We start from the raw sequence: 8,166 nt of genomic DNA on the forward strand, positions 1-8,166 counted from the left end.
GTTTTGATAGATTTAATTATTTATTCATTTATATCTAAACTTATTTAGCAATTTAAAGATTTATTTGTGTATATCTAAACTTATTTAGCAATTTTAGTGCAGTGAAAAATGTCTTTCTTCCGACTTGGTGAATATTCTAAATGATAAAGTATTCATACTACTTCTAATTCCTTATTTTTGGTTTTCCAATAGATCTCGAATGTGAAGAATGTGGCAAGTTATATAGCACGACAAGTAAATTTGCATTCCAGAGGCACTTGCAGCAGCACAAGCTCAAAAAACAACATTTTAGTGAAAGTCTCAACAGTCCTGTAGAAACAGGTAACACTCAGAACCTGGAATACCAAATGAAACTTCGAGTTCGGACTTTTAAATGTGTAGATTGTGGAAAGGCCTACACTGATAACAACATTCTAAAGTGGCACATTCAGACTGTCCATAGTGGTAATTATTTTCTTAAAAGTAGTTTAGAGAAAATATCAATTTTATATATATTGTGAACCATGGTGTCTGTCCGAGCATTTGTCTGTCTCCCATTTATAGTGGCCGCTTCCTGCACTGCGTTTTAAAAGCTGTGCACACAGGCAGAGGTTAACATTAACTTTTGAAATGATGGGAAAACAGGCATGAATAATGTTGATGCCAAATTTTCTTTCACAACCAGGATATTCTAGACTAAATTGTTGGGAATTATTCATGCTATCATTCACATTTCAGAATGTGACGTAACTTAAAGAATAAGAATGTAGATTTACCATATGTTATTGTTGAGTGGCTCTTAGCATGATTGAAATGCTCAACAATTAATTTTCGTGGTGGGCAGTATAAGTAGCTTAGAGTGGTTCTGAGTGAAACCAAGAGTGTAATACAATTAACCTTTTTAAAGTCCATGAAATAATTTGATTTGATGGATTAACTTAAGCTTTTTCCATCACTTTTACTGGTTAAAAATATAATAAAGTTGGTTTCTAAAACTCATTTTGGCAATTCGTTTCATTTAAAGCTTTTTTTTTACTGTGTAATATTTTTAAATTTTAATTGTAAAAGAATACAGCAAGTTTATACTATTAGACTTAAATTTGTATCTTTTAAGATGTTTAGTAATCATGATTGTGCATCAATTTATATATAGTTTTTGTTTACATTGTATATTTGACATGATAATTTTCAGTTTATTACATTAATCTTGCATGTGTAAAAGCACATTTACTAGCACAGAGCTAGTCTTAATCTCGCAGTAGTGTGAGTTGGAAACAAATCTGAATTTTAAGAAGTATGAAACATTGTAATTTGTAGCATAGATTTTATATGGTTCCTTAAATAATTTTTTTGTAGATGTTTCTGCTTAGATAGCAATAATACAGAAGGTTCAAATCCTTAGATCTCTGTTATTGAGCTTGTATGTGACTTTTATGTGGCATTTGAATTCACCGTGTGCAAAGGCAGCAATTACTCCTTTGCTTGAGCAGTTAGTTGCATGACTTTAACCAGGGGCAGCAAAGTTTTGTAAGAATTGCCTGATTTTGTTCATCACAGCGTGTCTTGTTCCTTTTGTTTATGGTCATCTTGACTTCTAGCTGCTATATGCTCATAAAATGATTTGCCCACATAATGGATACTACATGAGTGCCTATTTGAGATAATTCAAAATTAAGTTCTCAAAATTCGGACACAGATTTATGGCCAAAATAAATACAGCCGTAATTGCATTAATTAGAAGAATACCATGGCAAAAGCTTTGGCTCAATTTGAAGAAACGGTTAATACACAAATGAGTTACAAGACAAGCAGGTAAAAATGAAAAGCTTATATTAGGTTTTTGTACTGATTTGTTATTTTTAGTGAATTCATAAAATTAGAAACAGCTTTTGAAGTTAATCAGCTTTGTACATTCTGTCCTTATGATATTCAACTTACATGGCAATTCAAAATCAAAATGAAACTTGTGTAGTGCTAGAACAATAAACAGAATCTGTGATGTAGAGGCCTAATGCATTTTTTGCTTGGCTGTACCCTATGTGGTGGACTACAGTTTTGTCTATTCAAGGCTTATCAGTGCAGCTTGGGTCAGCAAACCAAAGAAATACAGTTAGGCCTCTTATAGTGTTGATGTGTATATAATATTTATGGGGGGTTTTGAGTCATTTTTTAGAGACCTAACTGTATTCTTTGTCTAGAAATTGGTTTTCGATACCCATGGTGGACACAGTACAGATAACATGTTATGTACCTTTGTGCTTAACTACAAACAAACCAAACGATCAATGAGCAAATTGTTTGAATGTTTGTACTTTCATGTGTTTATCATTCCAGCTTATATTAAAATGGTGCAAGTGCTTTATATTCTTATTTTTTTGCCATACTGTTGACATCGGTGTATGTAAAAATAGTATTAACTCTTTATTTTTTTACCATCGTTCTTTTCCTTCAGTGTGTGTGGAAACATTTGCTAAAATAGCCTTTCATATTAAGATAGTAGATTGGTAAAACTCCACTGAAATGCTTATCTTCAAACATCCTTTGTATCCTTCTGTAAAACAATGAAGAGTATAAATCTGTTTGCATACAGACAATAATATTTTTTCTTGGAGCTTTTTGATATTTTCTGCTTCCTTCCAAGTACAAAAAAAAACTTATTTTTTCTGTTTGCATCTATAATATGAGTATATTTGCTTTGAATTTATCATACTTGTATTTATGGTAATTATATTTTTGAGTAATGAGAAAAATTGTTTGTTTTTCAGGGATCTAAATTTAATCTAACTCATTTTGCATCAGGTAATTTTAAAACATGACTGTTCTGTCATGGCTCACTTGTCAGTTATTGCCTGATAGCTATGGCACTCGACTATCAGCCTGTTTAGTGATGAGGTTTCAATCCCAGTCACAAAACAGGCTTGCCCTTTCAGACATGGGGGTGTTATAATGTAATGAATAACCCCACTATTTATTGGTAAAAGAGTAGTCCGAAAGTTGGCAGTAGATGTTGTTGACTAGCTGCCTTCCCTCTAGTCTGTCACTGCTAAATTAAGGGCGGCTAGCAGAGATAGCCATCATCAGCTTTGCATGAAATTGATAAATAATCAGTCAATCAAACACTTGTCAGTTATTGATTTACATCCACATTTTTTTAGCTTGTGTTAACCACAGAATCTGGTATTTTTAAAGAAAAGTGTAAATAAATTAGGTTACAAGCAAAGTTGTCTGAGAAAATGAGATACACAAAGAGACAAGCTTTTTGCTACACGTACTGAATGGAACAACATCTTATAGAACCTTCAGATATCAGTAAGGATTAAATGTGAATAAAACCTATATAGTTAGTATAGACTTTTAAAAATTGTTAAGTTGTAACATTTGATACAAATAAACTTCTTCTTTTACCTTCCTAAGTAAAATAAACTGGAATATAGTAATATCAAATACAGCAGATAGGTTTTTAACTAGATTCATAACTCCTTCTTTTTATGTATAGTCAGTTGTAGCCTTTTGTGTTCTTATAATAATGAGAAACAGTGCATTAATATCAGTATTCTTTTCTTATAGCAAAAGCTGAAACTGATGAGGAAACAATGAAAAGATGATAATGGGCAAATGTAACTAAACATTGGTTATTGTATTTATAAAAATAGGTAAGTGTCAAGTTATTTACAGCTATGAGCTCTTTTTTTCTCCTCTTTTGGAACTTTCAATAAAATTTGTTTCTTCTAGATATAACCACTTTCAAAAGTTGAGTAACTTATAGTCTTAAAAGAAGAAAAACTTACAATTTTGATTACATGAATTGATTATGATACAACTTCCATAAGTATATTGTGGTATATGCTCACTTAATAATAAATACATAATATATGTATGGGATGTATAATTATATGCTAATATCTTTCTGTGTACAGTATGAAAAAAAATTATCAAGCAGAGCTTTCCTAGATCAAAAATGTCAGTTAATCACAGCAACTGTTACTGTTGTGAAATGGTTTGATCAGCTTTGTAAACATGTAGAATTTCTCAGGCAATTGGCAGAAGGGACCACATAAAGGAGAGCTGAATATTACATGGGCTTCACCATTAAATAACTGAATCAGTTATGTGCATAAAAGTATAGTGAATCTCAACAGAATATATTTGCTTTTAACAGTCAAGGATAGGAAAACTACACTACTGTTAGAGATATTATTGAAAGAAAAATTGTCAATATCAAAATTACAAACTAAATACAATCAGATTTATATTGATCTCTTGTATCTTATGCTTATTCTGTAGAATATGTTAGGGCAGAATAGGTTCTAGAGGGACTACACCTCACTTTAAAATGTTTAGTTTCAATTAGTCTAATAGCTACATTTATTTCATACAAGTATCAAACTTCCAACAGTGTCTTAATGAGATTAAATTAACCAAAATTCTTTTAAATGGGATTCAAATTAAGCCCTACACGGAAATAGGCAAAAGGCTGTATATCAGTTTATTTCAGAAAATTTTACTACTAAGTAAAAATTATATAATGACTTTCACAGAATACATCTTAAAAAGCAATACATAAACACAGTATGTGGCTTGTATAGGATATTATTGCTAATTGACACAGAATAATTTCTTTTTTTTTTGTCTTTTTCAGGATTTTATAAATGACATCGGTATGTACAGTATTTGTGTTGATCAGTGGATGATTGCCAAGAGTTGTCATATTAGTATTTTGTGTAAATATTTTATCTGAATATACTAATGTACATCAGCAGCTTGTACTTCTTTCACAAATCTGGATCATAAAATGTCAAAAAGAAAGAAGATAATATTTTTCCTTTTTGTTTTTAAGGATTGACTTGTTTAATGTTTTGCAAACTCAAAAATTAAAATTTTCTCTTTTGCATTTTTATGGCAGAGTTTTGCTGCAGTGGCAAAACAGAGGGGAAGTTGATTGATTATTGATGAAGCAGTATTCAATTTGGGATACTCTTAAAATGAAACAATATTGTCAAAATTTATTGAGATTGGTGTTAAAAGAGGTTAATCTTTGTCTGTATAATGAAACGTTGAATTACATAAAGTTGGTCGTTTTTATTAGCACAAATTCATATTTGCTTTTTCTGAAAATATTGAGTACATCATTGAAACTTATTAAGATCAGATAATGTTAGGTCTGAGAATTTGCACATTTTATTAAGCCCCCATTACTTTAATAATGTCTGTATAATGAAACGTTGAATTACATAAGGTTGGTCGTTTTTATTAGCACAAATTCATATTTCCATTTTCTGAAAATATTGAGTACATCACTTGAAACTTATTAAGATCAGATAATGTTAGGTCTGAGAATTTGCACATTTTATTAAGCCCCCATTACTTTAATAATGTCTGTATAATGAAACGTTGAATTCCATAAGGTTGGTCGTTTTTATTAGCACAAATTCAAATTTGCATTTTCTGAAAATATTGAGTACATCACTTGAAACTTATTAAGATCAGATAATGTTAGGTCTGAGAATTTGCACATTTTATTAAGCCCCCATTACTTTAATAATTAAAGACTAAATAGTAATTTACTCTTCAGAAATCTTACAATACACATTTAGTACCTGAACTAACTGATTTGTATAGTATGTAGGTTTCAGTTTCTTATGTTGGGTTAGAATATAAACCATCTTTGTTCCCCTAGAATACAGTTTGTTTTTAAGCTCATGTACATGTACTGATCGTATAATCTACACTCTTTTGACTGGAAACATTCAGATATAGTTTATTATGGTCAATTGAGTCCTCACAGGGTTTTATCCAGGGATTTTGAAAATATTCTTGTAACAGTTAATGAACTGTTTTTCCCATAAACTGAAAATTATTGCCTAAATTTGCATATTAACTCGAGATAACCCAAATTGGAATATACAACTTTGATTTACAAAGCATTTATTTTATTGGTTACTTTATTTTTTGAAAAACATTTTTTGTGAATATAGAAGAGTCATTCTCATCTGACTTAGAAGTTTTTGTAGGATAATATTTCCAATATGATTTTTTTATAATGTTCATAATTCTGGCAGGAGACCATAAGAGTGATAATCCTACTCAGCCACAGAGGTACAAAATCGGATGTCTGTTGTATTTGTTTATATAACTACAACTTAATGGTGCTGTTTGCTTTATCATTTTCAAATGTAGTCATAATTTCAATTGGATATTAATCTTAGCACAAAATGTATATTTTATTGTTTTGTAATGGAAAGATTACAACAGTGTTTTAATTGTTATGGTGAAAGGCACAACTAAATTGACGAATATTCTTATTTCAGCAGTAGAACTACTTTGGATAAAACCCTGCATATAAAAATGTACTCAGGGAGATTTTTCTTTGAAAAATAAGTAAAACGTTTTTTTACCAGTGTATGTAGATTAAACATTACATGTAACTGAACTGAGTTTTTAATTATTTGTTACATAATTATGTTTGTGATTATTACAAAAACATTTAAACCTGCAGAAGAACTTGCAAATACTACTTGGCTTCAAAAACTATGTACTTGAATACATCAAGTTCAACTTGGTGTTATCCAGTGAAAGTTTTAGTGAGGCTAAAAATTGTTTATTTTTAAACAAATGTTTTTGGGAGATAACTTGTGATTACAATGTTAAACAGATGTGTTTGGGAGATAACTTGTGATTACAATGTTAAACAGATGTGTTTGGGTGATAACTTATGATTACAATGTTAAACAGGTGTATTTGGGAGATAACTTGTGATTACAATGTTAAACAGATGTGTTTGGGAGATAACTTGTGATTACAATGTTAAACAGATGTGTTTGGGAGATAACTTGTGATTACAATGTTAAACAGATGTAGTTAGGAGATAACTTGTGATTACAATGTTTAACAGATGTGTTCAGGAGATAACTTGTTATTACAATGTTAAACAGATGTATTTGGTAGATAACTTGTGATTACAATGTTAAACAGGTGTGTTTGGGAGATAACTTGTGATTACAATGTTAAACAGATGTGTTTGGGAGATAACTTGTGATTATAAATATAGCTAAAATTATTCATATCATTTAATTTAGACATTTTGAAAATGTGGACTGTATTTCTTTTAACCCTCCCCCTCTTTTCTTTAATAATGTTTCAGGCTGCATGTTGAGATTATTCTGTTTTGTAGAAATCAGCTATGTTGTATAATTAAAATGTTAAATGTAAGAAGATTGTGTAGGAATTATTAATCTGTTTGTATTTTGAATATTAAAATGTAAGATTTCGACAGTCATGTGATTTTCTAAGATAAGAATGAATGAGTTAGTTATGGCAGAAAAACACTCAGTATACAATAGCTGTTGTTCAAGAAATGGATGATATAAATAGCATCTCAGTCACTACTGTGTCTGTCATATCCCAGCCAGCATGATGAGCTCTTGTATTGGATGAAAGGCCCCATTCTGCACTTAATAAAGCACATATAGTATGGTTGACTTATTATTACATTTTTCTTTCCTTTCACCCGTAAGTTATTATAATTAAACCTATTTAAGCTTATGTATTTCTGTAATCTTTTCTTTTAATTTTTCATCTTCTCAGTTGCAAAGCATTGTTTCATTTATCAGCTTAAAGGATTTTATAGAAATAACCTGTTTATTAAAAAATGCGATTTAAAATACAGTTGTTGAAATTTTTAGTTTTCTTCACTTAATTTCATTTATGTTATTTGTCCTACTTTAAAGGCAGTATTGTATAATTATCAGGCAGTATAGTAGTGCCAGCTTTATTTTGAAATGTTATAAAATAATATAAACCTACCTCTAATAAGAAGTAGGTTTTTGTTACTGGAACACATCTTTTCTTATAAATTGAATATCCAGTTTTACAAGAACTTACTTATTTAAATGGGAATGAGATCATTGTGGAAGTTAACAGTGGGGTTAACATTTGGGAAATTAAGAAATTTATTAACATTTATTCCTAAGTGTGTTGAAACTCTTGGCAGATTCATGATATCCCAGATATACTGTAATAAAGTTCTGCAGATCTAATGGAATTCTAATAGCCATAGTGGCTAAAATGTAAATACTTTTTTCACATACATTTTGAACATTTTATGCATAGGAAGTATTACCTACTATTTCAAATCAAAATGGGATAAATTTAGCATGTTCACCTTATGTTGTAAAATAATTTGGAACT

General features: G+C 30.1%; 1 long non-coding RNA gene across 1 annotated transcript in view; it reads left to right on the plus strand.

The window, feature by feature from the left end:
- LOC111083182 overlaps window positions 1–7,464 on the plus strand; it is an 11,932-nt gene extending 4,468 nt beyond the window's left edge. The window contains exons 2-4 of the long non-coding RNA XR_002608849.1: window positions 193–444; window positions 3,547–3,632; window positions 4,619–7,464. This is a non-coding gene — a long non-coding RNA (uncharacterized LOC111083182). The remainder of the gene's footprint in view (window positions 1–192; window positions 445–3,546; window positions 3,633–4,618) is intronic.
- The last annotated feature ends 702 nt before the right edge of the window (window positions 7,465–8,166 follow it).

Source organism: Limulus polyphemus, unplaced genomic scaffold (assembly GCF_000517525.1).
Source record: "Limulus polyphemus unplaced genomic scaffold, Limulus_polyphemus-2.1.2 Scaffold8480, whole genome shotgun sequence".
NCBI lineage: Eukaryota > Metazoa > Arthropoda > Merostomata > Xiphosura > Limulidae > Limulus > Limulus polyphemus.